The sequence below is a fragment of the Zerene cesonia genome, chromosome 2 (genome assembly GCF_012273895.1).
Source record: "Zerene cesonia ecotype Mississippi chromosome 2, Zerene_cesonia_1.1, whole genome shotgun sequence".
In the NCBI taxonomy this organism is placed as follows: Eukaryota; Metazoa; Arthropoda; class Insecta; order Lepidoptera; family Pieridae; genus Zerene; species Zerene cesonia.
The window spans coordinates 3187144-3205346 of NC_052103.1; the positions used below are offsets into that span (position 1 = coordinate 3187144).

Genomic DNA, 18203 nt, shown 5'->3' on the forward strand with positions numbered 1-18203 from the left:
TTCAAGTGTTAACTATTGTACCAACGTACGGTATAAATATAGTATGTATTTACATTAATCTAGCTTTCTAACTATGGTTTCGGCCCCGTAGTAAAGGAGAAAAAAGGCAGATCAAACTTCTTCCCACACAGTCCCGTTCCCGTGGGATTTCCTGGATAAAAACGATACCAAGTCCATTCTCAGTTTTCAAACTGAAAAGAGATAGAGAGAAAAGGGATATAGGTTTTGTCATCGACTTTTTGCTAGGTACTGTATTTATTGTACCTTTATATGTTCCTAAGTATTTGCGTTTCTGGGTTCGATCTATAACAGAGAGGGATACTGGTTATTAAAAGTTAATAATAGACAAGTGTGATATAAACATAAAATATGAGAATACAAACGTACCAAAATGTTAGTCGTGCTTAAATAAAGTTCATAGTTTACAACGAAACTATAGCCTTATATTTCACCACGAACACCTGTACTATTCACAATGAAGATTAATCTATTCTTTGTGTTTCTAAAAGTAGTTTTACATTTCGTGCACGCACAAGACATTCCTCATGCGTGTTCTCGCGACTCCATTAAAATATAATAGAAACGCGTCTACATGGCGCAATGTTCAGTTCACACACACATTCAGTTGGAATACACCACCTAATATAAGCGCAATATTCACCAACGCCGCGTTTAACACTGGTAATCGTCTTTTAAATATTATTACTAGTAATTTAACGTACCGCGGAGGTATTATTGTATGAAAGAGATGGAAATTCGACTTCGGAAGGCGTCGTGTTCGCTTGAAGTAGTCAGTTGAGCCTTCGTGGCGGTACGCTTTGAACGTGTGTTTCATGTGGTTTTTCTCGAGCCACTGCTTCGTGACGTGTTTAGTGTATAAAGTATGTTCTCTCTCTATGTGTAGTTTTATTGGTAATTAATTTAAAACTTGTAGAAAGTGTCGGTATATAATATTTAGTGCGGTATTGGATATTACCGGTTGAAATAAAAACCATAAAAGTGAAGTGTCGTGTTTGAAGCGTAATTTGGAGTGAAAACGTAAGTAAAGTTGATGTTGTGGTTCTGCAAAGAAAGTATGTTATTTATTGTTATATACACGAATGTTGAGTAAACACGAATTTGAATCTTCCTGCATTTACACGTATATATTTTTAATAAACGCCAAGGTGCTTCGTTTATTAAATTTTTTAAACAAAAATTTATTACGCAATTGAAAAGCGAAGCTTATATTGTACGGGAAAATATTTATAATTTCTTGATTATTTATTTAAATAACATGATGAATGAATCGTTGAAACAATTTTTTAGAAAATCGTGCATTGTTTTATGTAAAATCGTAAGAAAAAAGGACGATAAAAAATGTACTGATACGGTAATAAATAATAAACGAAAATATTATATTGTGACCCAAATCCCACCGAAGTGCAATAATAATTGTGTAAAAAAAATTGATTTGGATTTAAGTAGTGAGTGCTCAATTTTATATTAAAATATGAATCAAATATTAAGTAAAATCTGACTAGGTACGACTCCAATAATTTTATACTTTACGCTGACATAAGTCAGGTTTTGTATAACTAAAAAGGTTAGCTATTTTCATGCCTAAAATATATGTATATTAATAAAAGATCGTATGCTGACGAATTTATCTTGTAATTTATATAAAGAAATAGCTATAAGAAACATTGGTTGATAAATGGTTAAAATTACGAAAAACAATTTATGAAAATCATATTTCACAGATTATATGTAAATATATGGACGTAAGTAAATACGGATTAACAAAAGCCTGTTCCAATTATTATGTAATAACTTAGTTGCAGCTGTTGTATTATTTCTGTGATTAATCGTAAACGTTCTACGAAGCTACGATCTTGCTACAGTTTCGTAGCGCCCAGCGTAGCACGGGCCATATTATAAGCGGGTTGAATGTTTGCCAAGGTCAACAATCTTTATAATCACGAAACTGTGGTAAATACGTGACGTGCTTGAAATTTATAATTTCTTTACGTTTATATTTTTAGTTTGTATAAATTTGAATATAGTTAACGAGTTTTGAGTGGAAAGTTTTCATTAACGCTTATTTATTTTTTACGGCTATGGGTGTTTCCGTTACAAAATATAAGTTTTGAAGTAGCTGTTGATTTTTTTAGCGTTTCCGTTTGTTTTTGGTAATATAATCATATTGTGATTTTGTTAGTTGTTTAAAATTTAAAATAGATTAAAAATCTTGATAAATATTTCTTAATGAATGAAATAACGTTAAATTCAATAACAATTCATTGTGCCATTTTTATTTAGGTAAGCGGGGAATGCGAATACCATCGTCATATCGCTTAATAAGTACAACTTATTACTTATTTTTTTAATGAAGTCACGAAACAAGTTTTAATTCAGACATAATTTAGGACTACCTATTTCGGTATTTTATGTGTTACTTTGAGAATTTGATTATATGCATTCACTATTTTATTATAGAAGTATAAGTATTCTTGAATGATGGACTCAAAGAAACTAAAGTAAACTTTAAGTCTTACTTTAGTCTATACTATCTATACTATAGTCTATATATAGAAATGTACTTTTCAAGTGTGCAAGTTCCACTAGGTAGATAACAAAGACAATATTTTGTTGGAGTTGTCAACGATAAACAAATTTAATAAAGAGGAAAATGTAAGAGTGCTCTTGATATGAAATAATAAGGCGAACTTTCTCACATTACTACCTAATGTTACCAACCGACCTTACTTGGCTATTGCGAAGTTTAACTTGGTAACTCGCTCCAGTCCTGTAATACTGGTGTTTATACAGTCAGAGGCTGTTATTCTACAATACGGTAGTCAGGGTTCCACTTATATAACTTATTCAGAATAATATGTAAAATAATGTGATAGCATAAACACAAAGGATGTTAAATCTTAGTTTATATATGTAGATATTCAAGTATAGACACACGGTAATATCAATTTATTCACAGATCACATTAACTATCTATTGAAGCATATTAATACAAAAGGACACAATATTCATGTTAATAATTCTTTTAACGACTTGTCAAATGGTGAATATTAATACATTTCGTGTGATTTATATTCTTGTATAGACTAACGAGAAAACGTGCTTCAGTATAAATTTAGCCATGCTCATAGCGGGGTGGTTAAGACCTCACAAAATTATAAAAATGTATGGAAAATGTATGGAATATGTATGGAATTATGTTAGACATTCAGAGACTTTTACGTTTCATCTTAATACCCAAATGTTCTTTGTTCATAGCAATTCAGACTTTAATGTCCCTTACAGGCGTAAAAGTTTCCTTTTCGGTTTACAGATAAAAAAAATGAAATTGACATTTATATATACCGTGTTACGACGTAACAAAGGTGTTTTAATTAATACTTGGTGGCTGAGCGTGACAAGCTAAGCTAGTGAAACCGAATTCCCCGAGATAACACCGATCAAGATTAATTCGGACCCCAAAATCTCCGGTATACTTACAAAAATTTCATCGAATATTCTGTCGTTTAATAGAATTTATAGGAGTCATCCCTAACTTGAAACGGATTTGCAGTTTTGTAATATTAAATATACGGTTGACATTTTATTTAATAAAACAGAGTGAATATATTATATGGAAGTTTTGTTGAAATGTCAACAAAACGGGTCGAGCGGGTTTCGAATACAAACAATGTATCACGTTGTTAGACATCTCATAACTCATTAGTCTGCGAATACCGAGATCCAACAAAGTTTTGTAACCGATGTGAGACAAATTCGCCGTTTGTTGACTCTGCCTGTCAGGCTATCCTATTGCGTTTGTTCGAGCCTAAGTGGTAACTCATACGTGCTTCAAACTTGCTTCGAGTGTATCGGTTTAGGGAATAATATATATAGTGATGCTTATTTATACCAATACGTTTAGGCTGTAATCTGCAAACATTTATAATCTTGAATAAATATGACGATGAAAGGTGCGTCATATATACTTTATTTATTGAAGTTGAGAAAGATATAAACTATATATCTACTATATAAAAATAAGTCGGGTTTTCCTTCCTGACGCTATAACTCCAAAACGCACGAACCGTTTTCCACGGTTTTGCATTCGTTGGAAAGGTCTCGGGCTCCGTGATGCTATAAAGCAAAGAAAATTCAGGAAAAATTTCAACACAAAAGCGGGAAAAACGAAGCCATCTGGTGGCGAAACGGAGTTCGCCGGGTTTGCTAGTAAACTATAAAATAGTCAAAACAAACTAAGATATAATGAGTATTATAAAATTCTGAACATTAATCAGAGAAAAACATATGTAATATATATATTTATACGGCGGAGATCAGATTCGGTTTTTAGATTACCTTATTACAAAAATATTGAAACAGCATTCCTTTTTAACATGCGAAAGTTACAAGGAAAGTGACCATGTAATGTTTACTGATCGGTGACGACAAGTCATAAAACCTTTAAAGAAATTGTGTCCAGGGTGTCAATAGAGTCGTGAAATTTATACAACATTTGCAGGTCAAGTCAGGATCCGGTGCTTGTATAACCATTTATAATGCGGGCTATGATGTCAACGTGCGGCTGAAAATGAGACAAAAATTTATGAGACGAAAATTTGAATTTATTGTAACACAAGTTGCAAATTAGGCATACGTATAAAACAAAAATAAAAATACGAATTAAATTAATGTTTTATGTAAAACGTATATCATAAAACGTATAAAATGAAAATACGAATTAAATTAATGTTTTATCTAAAACATTTTGATATTATAAAAAAAAATGTTAAGTTTTTAGATAATCGACTTCCCTGATTAGTGGATTTTGGTTTTCTTTAGTTAAAGTAAAAAAAAAAACAATATTAATTTAAATAGAAAAAAATATAGCTACTAAAATGATAATAATTAATTAAATAATTTTTTCAATTTAAATTAAATTTTATAATTTTAATAACAAGATTTGCATACAGATAAACTGTTGCTAAGCTAATAAACTATAAAATTTATAAGCTTTATAGAATCCGTTATTATCCGTTTCGTATCAACCCGATTACAACACCCGACCGATTATTTTGACACAATCATAGGACAAAGTTTTGATTCTATGTAATCTCCTAATGGTGTTATACAGAGATTACGGTAATGTAAAATACTGAATAGTTACTAGTTATGCCACGCAAATTTACCCACGGAAAAGACAAAAGCAAGTGTATATAAGAAATACGATCTCTTTCGTTAATATTTCTCCGGCTATGTTTTAGTGATTCCTTAGTGAAACTTCAACAAAGTTGTGTAGATGTGTTTCCAACTTAGTGTCTTGACAAGACGTGATAAGTAAAAACTATAATGTATAAAGTATATGTAGACTTTTTCACTAATACACTCCTGCTGTCTCCACATTTCACGGGCACGTGATGTTTTTACTTTGCCAACCAAAAATTACGTTACGTTTTCGATCAGTATAATAGTACCAGTTTTATCATATTCCTTTGTTACAAGAAAACTGTATTCAAGTTTATGTTTTGTTGTTGACATGGTAAATATATCGATTATACATACGATTTAAGGTACACACATGTTAAATAATTTGTAATTAAACAGCGATGATAGTGGCCTCCATATTAAGATTTTATCTCAATGAACGGAATAGATTGCGTCTGTTCATACGCAAAGCGAACTTTTCTTTGCGTTTGTTCTCTAGGCTAGAATCAGCTGAAATTTCATCAAATAAGAGAATATGCGGTGAATGTACCTACTCGTATGTATATATCGGGTCAGGCGTGTTTGCTAAAGAAGTGTCGCTCGTCCTCAGATAGGATTTTTCAAAACGTGATTGAGGCGTGAAAACTGGGCGCCATCCACTTCTGTGTTCCAATGTTCTATTTTTGCGAGACCTGTGGACAGAAAATTGCCTTTGGGTTATTCAGGAATACAAACGTATTTCAACATTTTGCGGTAAATATGTTCGGAGATACTGAAATATATATTTAGCGGTGCAAGCTATAAGATGCCTGTCAGTTTATTATTTTGTATTATTATCGTCTTAAACTTGAATTTGATTGATAGAAAATTTCTCTATGTGGTAGTCGAGCACGCTTCGGCACGAATTGGGCCAGCTCGCACCGGGGAAGTACCACACCCCCACAGAAGACTGGCGTGAAATAGCATTCTGCTGTGTTTCGTTCGGTGTGTGGGGGAGCCGGAGGCCCATATCCTTTTCCTTACCCTTCCCAGTCCTTTCCTTTATTCCTATCACCTATCCTTTCTTAATACCTTCCCAAAAAGTCGGCAATCCATTTGTAGAGGCGTAATGTCTTCAATGGACCTTATGCCTCTCCAAATGTTCATGGGCGGTGGTAGCGCTTACCATCAGGCGTCCCACCAGCTCCATTGCCGACTGTAACATAAAAAAAAAAAAAGAATAAAAAAAAATTAAACTATTTCTTTCAATAATCAGCTGTTAAGAGATTATTAGAGAGGAGAAGACGAATTTGTCGTTCTTTCACGTCGCCACGCAATTATTTCATGATATGTTATTTGTATCTGGAAAGGGTCCTAACTATTTCCTCGTATTTAAGGTAGTGAGTGATATAAGCTAGATTTTACCCCGCCGAAGAATCTCATTTTAATAAATTTTAAAAAAGAAAGATTTTCTTTGGGATAAGTTAATATGACTGGACTAGATTGTTATGCCTCTTTAATAAGTTTGGTTAAATATTCTTTACATGTCTCTAAGTCTGTTTATGTCTTCCAATACCAATCTATTATAATAAAATAAACAATCTACATTACTGTGAAATGTAAGGTGAAACGGAGAATTACCCAAAAAAGATAAAGTTATAGAGATATTAACAACCATTCTGACTAGGATTTATTAATGTCCCTTTTATATATTTAATTGTTGCCGTACTTTCTATAGTCTACAAAGCATGAACAGACAATATTGCTCTTTAAATTAAAATTCTAGTTTTGTCTTAGCTGCGATTTAACTCTCATTTTATTCCGCTTAAACAATACCGATATTAAATTAAGTAAAAGCGGTGCTGAATAGAGTGGAACACTCTGTATAACAATAAACTAGAAGAATGAATAAAAACGCAAGTACTGTCGCTAGACGCTAATGCAAGTGAAAATGGCAGTATAAGAATTTTAATTTAATTTTATCTTACGTGCAGTTAGCATTATATTGCTCAAGGGTATTATTATTCTAACGACTAAAGTTGTGTGGAATTGCTGAACCTGTGGGCTGTGACGTCATTTTACTGACCAGAGACTTGAAAAGCCCCTTGGGTTTCCGTAGTGTCGCATGCAATGTATGTAGTTGCTAGTTTAATAGCTTTTATATTGGTACATGTATTTTGAATAAAGTCTTAAGCAAATCTATACATTGCATGCTTTTTATTAAGGATTTGTATATACTTGTGTAAATATAAAACCATAAACAGACAATCGGCTTAGAGAGTATCTCCCAAAGATACTAAGCTAAGGGTAAGAATAGTATGAAATTTAAGTCATGCACATTTTGTATGAGATATTATTATTAATACATATGTATAAAAATAAGGCATACTTGTTTTATATTATACGTATTCTAGTGAGGGATTAACAAATCAGTAATACCTGATTTGGTGTTAGGTGCTAGTAAATCGGCTTATCGTCTCACACTAAGTTATAATACCCGTAAACGACGCGACTTTTCCCGTGTCACTTCTAAACACTTCTTATGGTTTCCGAACATATGAAACAAATAAGGAAAATAAATTGTTATGGGATTAGAGTCCTTTTAAGAAAACAAGAGTCTATGTTGTATTTTTATTTATAGGTAAGTGTTCATGTTAGGATCTTAAGATACATTGATGCGTAAATGTCCACAGCAAATTTTCGTAGCAAGAGTTTGAATTGAATGGTCTTCTATTTCGTTTTAAGTGGATACTAATTATAAAATTAACCCTAAAGAGCACTAGTCAATTGCTATTTAATAATATATGATGATATTTAAAAATCATTACAGATTAGAAGTGAGTCATTTTTATTAACTTAAAATAACCACGTTTAAAAAGAAAGTCCGCTGAACGAAAAAAAATAAGTAATGCTTAATACATTTTCTAAGTGGATGCCATATATTATTCGACTTGTTGATAACAAATGAGGAAAATGGAATATAGAACTCGAATTCAGAGGCTAAATCGTGTAAAATTGGATACATTTATTATCCCTTATATATCGAACGAGGTAGACGCAGTGAGGAGACTTGATTCTTAAATAGGGACATATAAGACTGTTTTATAAAAACAATGTTAATAAGTACATATTGCCAAACCTATATCGCTTATTTATTGATCGCTTAAGTATTTATATTTCTGCTGTATTAAAACTAGCTAAGACATAGACATCACTTTTATATTTTAAGTAATTTTGGAAAGCATACAAAATAATTTTAACAAAAATATAAAAGAGAGATAAGAAATGACATCACACAGCCTCACGGACTTTTCGTTAAAGGACAAAAAAAGGCCAAGCACTCATTTCTCTAATGGCGAAGGCAACGTAAAAAACATTCAGTAGCACCCAGGACGTTGGTCTTGGTAAAAAGGGGATGGCTAGATTGGTTGTTGAGGGTAAGCCCGTGGGTGCGATTGGACCTTGTGAGAGAAGCCCATTAAATTACTGCCTACGCGCAATTACTATTTGTAGGAATTCGAACTAGCACCTAGCAGGATTGAATTTTGAGTGCCGTTGGGCAAATACCAATCTGTTTTCTATACATAAAATAGTACGGTTAGTATTGATTCCGTCATTGAATTTGTAGCAGCTTTAGAAATACGTTGCAGAAGTAGTAATTTAACATTATTGTCCCAGGGAACTGTTATATATTGTAAATGTTTTGTTTATAAATGTGTTATTGTGTTAACTTAGTAAGAAAGTCGCATTAATCGTATAATACAAAGCACGGTTGTAAATAACTCAAAGAGTATTTTTTCTGTGTTTCAATTAATTTAATGTTACTTTTCAGGTCAGATCATATATGAGTCATATAATCCCAACCATTACCCGATTTACACGAGCTTTTAAAAAGCTTTACTCGTACGAGTGACTGAAAGTTCAGTTTCGAAATTTAACACCAAGTTTTAACTTGGCTTTGGACTATGAACTCGTCAAAAATTCACAGTTCGTTTTGAAGTCGACTAAAAAATTATATTCGCTCCAGTGGCTTCATATAAACCCTCATTAGTGAAAACTTTTTGCTCGCAGTCAGTGTGGTTGAAAGTAAATAGAAGTACACCGTATCTATACTTAATATCTGTTACCATAAAATCTCTCCGCCGAAATATTGTAGCTTTCTCCATTATTTTCTGGCAGTTTGTTTTTGGGAGATGTAATTTTGATCGTTTAAAGCCCTGCTTAAATTAAACAGTCGGTTTTCGTGCGAATTTAATCTTCACAGAGAAGTTCTGGATTTACGTCACGTATTTCTCGCCACATCACTTCCGCTTGACATATGTCAAAACAAATTAACGTCCCTTGAATTTTATTATTGTAATAGTGACGGTGGTGAATTATAATGGCGGTGTTTTAAAATTGGACCTAATTAAAAATACATTCTAATGTTAAACTACAAGAGTAAAATATTATTTTTCTTATATCGCGCAACCGAGCTGGTGGTTTACCTGATGACATCAAGGTCCTTACTTTATCCGACCGTTCAGAACCCATAGTTACAAGAAACTGTCTCCATCTCCATCTCCGTCCATATTAATTATTATTTATCCAATATAAATAATATGTAGGTCACGTAGACCGATCAAACATGGGTATATTGCTTCGTGCACTACAATACAACTGAATAGGAAATACAATAGCCGCGCCATGTAAATACATCCACGTTGAATTATAAGGTTGAGAGGTCATTTACCCTTTTCAGTATAATAGACATGTAGGGATTGTAGGGGCGACACAGAACATGGATTGCACTAGACAACGCACGTGCACTTACCGTCTGTCTCTAAATAAGTGAAAAACACTCAAACACTTATAAACACATTTTTGCACACAACATCATTTCAAAACCAAAATTATTACTTTAAAGATGTTGAAATTTTACCGTCATTAGTCACACCTACGCTTGTTTATCTACTTACCTTTGAATAAATATTTTCAGTCTATTTTACATCATGATTTAATTGCCAATTTATTCACAATTTTATAAATTAAATTCTATAAGCTGTCAAAGCTATAAACAATTTATTAAACCAACCATACTATTTTCAAACATAATTTTAATATTAAAAATTGTTACTATCTTTCTTTATAGGAATGCAAATCTACACTAATATTATAAAGAGGAAAACTTTGTTTGTTTGGTTGTAATGAATAGGCTCAAAAACTACTGGACCGATTTTAAAAATTCTTTCACCATTCGAAAGCTACATTATCCACGAGTAACATAGACTATATATGTACCACGGGCGAAGCCGGGGCGAACAGCTAGTATTTAATACAAACGCTTGATTCTTCTAGTTGAATATGGTCTGAGAGGCTCCTTTGGTATTGTGTGTATAATGGATATTACGATCGTGAATTCTTCCAATGATGTACAAAAAGTTAGCTCCACAAGGGCAAGTGTAGCCGACTTAAAGCAGATTTTTTACGTGAGCGGCATACAAGCATTCGTGTCACTTGATAAGCAATTGTTACTCTTAAAAGGATCTTGGGAACTCCCTTTGAAAGAATTACTTCCAAACGGATTAAGGGTAAGATTTATATATTGTCGTATTATCTTTGAAACATTATTTTACTGAAAGTAGGTAGGTATATAAAATAAATTACATAATTGTATCTTTTGGTGAATTTAGTTGCCGGAGGCCCTTTTCCTTACCCTTCCCAGTCCTTTCCTTTACTCATAACTAATATGACATAAAAAAAAGTTGCAAATGAGTTAAGTTTAAAAAAAAATAAGTTTGACATGAGACAAAGTCCGTCTATAATACAAAGGAATTCAGTACTGAAACTATAGTATGACTACTTGATTTTCTGTGAAGATGTAGTTACTGTTATTGTTATCCATAGAGTCGTTTTTTTGGCAATTAGAAGATGTGAAGATATCACATTTTTAACTTTTGTTTGAGTGAAAACTGAACGCGAACTATCTTTGAATATTATGATCTGGAAAGTTATTGTTTTAATTATTACGGGAACACGATTTCAATTACGAAGAAACAATATTGTTTTCTCTTAACTATCAGTAAGAATATTTAATTACAGTGTTTATACTGTTTTGTCTTACTTCAAAGTTTAATCATCCCCCAAAAGTAATTTTTCTAATTGCTGACCAAAATAGCTTCGCAAGAGGTACGTAAATTCCAAAATTTAACGTGGAAATGTGGCTTGGGACAAATCAGAGACTGCAAAGTATGTCGTAATCATTCGGGATGCGTGACGAGATGTTTTTTTACGTAAAACAAAGAGACGGCGATGAATGAGTCCCTTTGTACACGGAGTAATCAAACGCTACAAGTCTTTTCACGGTCTAAGTGTATTTTTCTTGTTATTATCGTGTGTTTCTATTTGATCATTTTTTAATTTTAGAAACGTTTGTGTTGTTTTGTTTTTTTTTTTGTGATTGTGATGTTTTGTCCGTATTAGAAGGGTAATGGTGATGATGATAGTGTAACCAGCATGGAACTTAATCATTATTTTCTTAATAACTACATCACAATATACTATGAATATAGTAGGTATATAAAATTATTGTTCTAAAAATATCCCGACTGATAAAAATAATAAGCCAAAAAAGTTTGCCTCCTTAGAAGTAATAACTCCAATTAATATAATGGTATGCGTGAGAGACGTGGACTGGCGCCGTAACGCGTTACGTAACGAAGCGGTATAACGTCCCGTAAGAAGTTATCACTTCAAAAGAGACAGAGAGAGAGAAACAATACTTCGTCACTTGTTTACTCTTTAAGAGAAATAAGGCTCATTAACTAAGCGATTCCAATTAAGTACGTTTAATACATAGTTCATTTAACGTAGATCAATGTGGCTCTCAACACATGTCATATAAATCAATAATTTCTAAGATAATTGTATTACAAATAGAGGGACATAAAGTGGGTGCGGTGGTACCGACCGGGGCGCCGGATAAAGAAATCGTGTTTGCATTGTCAAATGACAAAAAAGCTGTGAACGTTGTGTATAAAGACATTCAGTACTATCTTTAGTATCAGCACTGCATCCGTAAGAATACAGTGAATGTTGCTAGTATATGTATAGAAATATTCTGAGTTATTAATAAATTACGTCATCACTGTTGATAAACACGATAATGAACAATTACAATAACTTCAAAAGCAATTTCAAAATTAACTATCATGTAGATGTGGTTAACATTATAATTCATACTTGATTTTCTAACAAGTTATTCAAATTATTAAATGTAATATCATATTCATCTTCTTAAAATTCATAGAATAACCTCAGGTTTTTAAAAGGCCAGCTGTAGAGAAATCACAAAGTAAAAAAGGATAGAAGGAAATTTTAATTTTCTCGAAGCGTACTTTATAGAAATTATCAATAAAAGGCCCTATAACGGATTTAGTCAAAGTTAAAAGGAAGCGTAACCGTTAACAAGATAAGAGGGACCCGATAATGGGCTTTTTGTCGCCAACCACACTCAAGATTAAATTGCCGAAACACAAATTCGATTATAACACGCATTTTGCGGCGCACTTACTAACAAAAACATTACATGCGAGTATTCAAAAGTGGAACTTATTCCATCAGCGTTAGTTTAAAAATTCCATGCATGTTTCATGATGGCGGGATATCTCTTTGGTCAAATATCATGTCGGACATCGTTGGTCTCACGGGTGTCTGATATGCGAAATGACAGCTATTACAGAATTATTACGTTAGGGTAAGTATATTTGGGATTTTTCAAATATTTCTCTGGAATATGGAACGTGAAAAATGGCGTGTTTTCATCGAATTCTCCTTGTGGGCCTTTGTGGGGTGCGTGCACAAAGTCAGTAATCGGCTTAGTACTACAGGCGGTCGATCATTTTTGTAGATGTATGTAGATTTTAGGCCTGTATGTCTTTGCATTTTAAATCTCGTTTTTCATTTGATAGCCTATGTGGCTATTGGGAAAGCTCGGCTGAACGTAAAGCATTGGATACGACCTGTTACAGTTTGTTCGAAATATTTTATATTTTTATTCTATACATAATATTCTCGTTAGTAATGATTAAGCTTACAATATTTGTTAAAACACAATAATAAATAGATACTTACAGAGTCAAATTGCTAGAATTAAAAATCAGAGGTGAAAATCATTAAAAAAGGGACAAACAAAATTCAGTAACATCGCGTTCGCTACAAATCATTCCTCTCTGAATGAATACCAAAAATTAATTTACATATCACCCTTCTGATAATACATTCAAACGAGATCGTAATGCGTAAATAAACGAATTAATTTGTAATTTCTGAATGGCTGTGTATAAATGCGACACATTTTTACTTCTGTTTAAATTCTACCTATTGATTTCGTTCCGAATAAAATAAAATAATTCAATTCTGATTACTACATATATAATAATGTTTTTCTAAAAAAAGATCACCATCGTCCCTGGGGGAGGGTTTCTAAGGAAGTTAGAGATTCGAAAATGGGATAAAATGGCAACAATTTACTCTTAAACACAAAAATAAGTAGGCTAACCAGCTGTAAAAGCCACGGAGTTATCGAATAACAAATAAAATAAAATCATTTGAATAGAGAGTGTTTTTGGTAATGTTGGTTAAAAGATTGGTTAAAAATTTTAGATCTTCTAGAAATATTCTATAATTTTGGCGTAATGGAGAAACAATCTGTTAGACTGTTAGAATAAATGTAAGGCTATTATAGTCTGTCACTCTCTATTATTTGTTCCATACCATTTACATTAAAGACACCATATTATGAGGGACCAGAGATGTTGACTTAAAAAATAAGTAATATTTGCTATCCTGGTTTTCTTATCAAACATTCAAACTTTCAAATTATTATTATTAATAGTTGCGACTTGTAATAGCTAAGATCGTGTTTATGAAATACCGAAACGCAACTACAACATAAAGCGAGTTCTCAATGAAGCTTCTTTATGTATCTCCTACAGGTTCATGCTGCATGACATGCACTACTTGTTGTCATGCATGATTGATCGTTTAGCTTCATTGATTGACGCGAATGACATGCATACTCCGGGTGGCGATTGGTTGATGAAAATTTTCCAGAAAATGCATATCATGCGGGATGATAGCCTCGGGCCAGTTGTGTTTTATTATGTTTCACATGACAACTGTTTCTGATCCAATAAAGTTAAGGGAAAATGTGAAATACTAGATGCGCCCTGCGGTTTCACCCGCGTAAGGCCGTATCCCGTTGAATTATCGGGATAAAAACTTGCCTATATGTTATTCCAGTTGTCCAGCTATGTACGTACCAAATTTCATTACAATCGGTTGTTTTAGTTTACTATCCAGTTGTTTTTGCGTGAAAGAGCAACAAACACACACACATCGTTACAAACTTTCGCATTTATAATATTAGTAGGATTAGTAGGATAATATACGTGTATTTAAAATATGACTTTTCTTCTTTCCCGTTTATAGTATTAGATTGTTTGTAGATTTTAAGTAACTAATAATGAACTATTAAAGCTTATTTAAGATAAGCTAATAAGGCTTAAATTAATACAGCAAAATAGTATTACTACATAGTGGCTTTATGTTTAAATTTAATTTAATGCACATTAAATTAAGCGTTAAGTTTTGCTTATCTGTGTTATGAATTACGCGCGAAATTATTAATCTGCGCGGAAAATGGTTGCATTGTAATCATAGATGAAAACGTTTATTGAAACGGATAATCACGGCTGTTTATTAATTTCTGGTAATCGCTTGCTGCCAATTGAAAATAATTGTTTTGATGTAATTTATGTATTCATGGTCTATGTGGCAGTTCTTGGAAAGAATGTATTAATTCAATTGATCAATGGAGTGATGTAATGGCATGCAAAATGAATTTTTAGAATTTTGGAATGCGTAATTAAAACAAAACCTTAAATTTTTCAACTTAACTCAATTCAGTTATATTTTATGTTTAACATCAGAACTCATATATCGCTGATATGTTTAGATGTATTTTCAATGAAGATTTCATAAACAGCTTGTTAAACGGATTGGATAATACATTTTATGAGAAGTATGGACAAATTTATGTTCTAATTAATAGTTAAATTAAAGTTATGTTTAGGCCACACATAGGCTTGGATACCATTTCTGGATCATGTATGACTTTTATTGTTCACATAATTTCACCAGGGATGTATTAATATATTTTCATAACAACGCACGTCATGCTTCTAATTCGGCGTGGTTTCCAAGGTAACGTGTTCTTTTGTTAAATTTAATCAGGCGCGTTCCTGGTTCTCTTTCTAATCTAATAATAATGAACATCAATCAAATGTCAAACGTTAGGCGCACTGACAAATTGTAAGAAGTCCTTTCATGTAAAATAAATTACATCTTTATTTTATTCAGTAATCGAATTATCTATGTTATTATTTATAGATCGGTATGGTAAAGTTATAATATCTGCTGTTTCCTATTTATAAGTACATTTAAATTGCCAAACGTAGTCGTCTTATAGCCATTTTCAAAAGATGGCTTATGCTATCATTCGAAAATGGCAATGATATGAACTAATATATGAACATCCGAAATTACACTTGGATTTCAAATTATCAAAAATACAATTTAAAATTAAAAGTGAAACACACTGATGGTTTAGAAATTATATTAAAAGGGACAGGTTTGCTAACAACACTTCCATACTTCTATTTTCGCTGTAAACAAACCTTGAAACACGGGTTGACCAACACGAACTAGTAGATACCTTCACAACGTATGTGCCCCACGGCTTATATAATATCACAATAACCGACCTATCGGGTACCATTCGAAGGAGACTATATGCGATACTATCAGAATCAGTGTATTGATGTGGAAAATGAGCTTGTTTAATAATCTGAACTAGCCCGGAGCAAAATAGGTTAGGTGGAAAATAGCGCTAAAATGATGAAGAGATGCGCCCTATCTTTGTTATGGACGGTGCGGAATATTCGTATTTATATTTTAAAGACTATCTGGGCACTACTTGTTTGTCCCCACTATAATGATTAGAGCGTCCTTGTTTCATACAAAGTATAGGGGAATTATTATATGATACGATAACGTGTCATTGTTAAAAGTTATGTTCATTGGTTTTACATATACTACTATGAACGAAAATATTTAACCTGAATTAATATTAACTATGACGATAAAATCTACGCGGAAGAAATCTGAAGACATAGCTGGCGTTTAATATCGCCATCGTCTGACTTCAAATACCAAATGTTCCATTTTAACAATATAAGGAAAAAACTGAGATTCTTACACAAAGACAAAAAATATTGTAGTTCTCCTAGATGTTGAAAAATATACGTATCTTCTTTACAAATAATCCAGTTGCTAGGCAAGCCAAAGATAAAAACAAATAACGTCCGTAGGTTGCGAATGTGTGACGAGCATCAACGATCTCGCCACCACCAGGCTCTTAGCCGACCTTGAATTTAATTGTTCAATCGATTGGGCGACAACCCTTAGAAATAGACAGGTAATTAATTTCCTATTTCCTGATGAAATATTGTGGTGCAGAGGCACGCGATTTGGTCCTTATGTTTGTATTTTTCTGTTATATCTATCTATCTTTAGATAAATCTTTTTATTCATTATCAGTACAAAACAAGGTTTCTTTCTGCTGTCACTGTATCTGTATGGTTGGATCTTTTATATAACGGAACAGTTTTTTTTTATTAAATGGAGTGTTTCAAGAGGAAGAAAGATTTATATGTACATATCATGTGTTATTACACCCGTGTGAAACTGGGGAGGGTCAGTCGTTTTACATATTTAATACTTTACGACTGTCACTGATAACATAACGATATAATTTGTAGGTGGTACGCACAAGAAACGTTGAACGTTATTTTAGTATGAATGAATACATTTATTGTGTGTTATGTAGTTAAACAATGGTATCGCCAATTAAATTTGTTCCTAATTTTAAACTTATGCAGGCTCTGTACATCTCAGGCAATAATCCAATTTAAGAATCCACTTATCTCCTTTGTTCAATATGTAGTATATATTCAGACTCCGTGTGTACACGCATAAATATTTAAGCCAAACAAAAATACATACAATATATTCTCGAACTATTCGCAAACCCTTTCGCAACACACATATCAAGCATTCAGAAAGCATTACGACGAACTATCAGTATGTAGTTGGTACATATTTGAAAAATGCAAGAACAAATGTATCGGGCTAACATTTTTCCTGAAGTCACGTGTCTTCAATAGACTGGTACCTTCAAGTCGTATTGTCAAGCGACGTGAATAGACTTCCTACCCTCCGTTAGGGAGGCCATAAATTTTGATCCCTCGGGATTCCGTCTGACATTAAAGACGTCGTCATTGATTTCCCAAATCATACACCTTTGAGTGTTATACGCTGGTGTTTAGTCAAATGATAATGAATTAGACCTTTCTTGGGTGATTAATTATCTTTATTCTGATACAAATTCTGATATATTCGATTAGGTTTTAGTATGAAACTGTTATAGCTTTTGTGATAACTTCATACCTTTCACTTGCTATATTTATGTGACATATTAGGATTTAGTTTTGAATAATTACAAATGCTTTTAGGGTCCTACAATGCTTGATAAAAAGTTTCAAAAACTGAAAATATTAACGATGCTAAATGCTATGTCGTAAAGTTTAAAAGCTGCTTTGTCAAAATGATAATCAGATTAAAGTAATACGAATAGATGGCTTTTTATTCTGTCATTAAAAGCGGATAACAGGAGTAATGTATAATGTCAGAGGGGAAAGCCGTTGAGTTTGGTTATTAGCATATTGGTTGACCCTGCTCCGTATTTAGTCCGGATTACGCTTGTAATTATCGAAACACAGCGACGGACGCGTCCATTTATTTACACAATACAAAATTTAAAATGCTGCTAACAAACTGACCGATATAAATATGTATGAGTTTAAATGCAAATATGGTTTACGGAAAGTCGTAGTCACCCTATGTTTTGTTCGACAATTTGT

General features: G+C 32.7%; 1 long non-coding RNA gene across 1 annotated transcript in view; it reads left to right on the forward strand.

Annotated features, from left to right (window-relative positions):
• Window positions 1-801: 801 nt before the first annotated feature.
• LOC119834793 overlaps window positions 802-18203 on the forward strand; it is a 177094-nt gene continuing 159692 nt past the window's right edge. Inside the window, exon 1 of the long non-coding RNA XR_005288022.1 lies at window positions 802-1038. This is a non-coding gene — a long non-coding RNA (uncharacterized LOC119834793). The remainder of the gene's footprint in view (window positions 1039-18203) is intronic.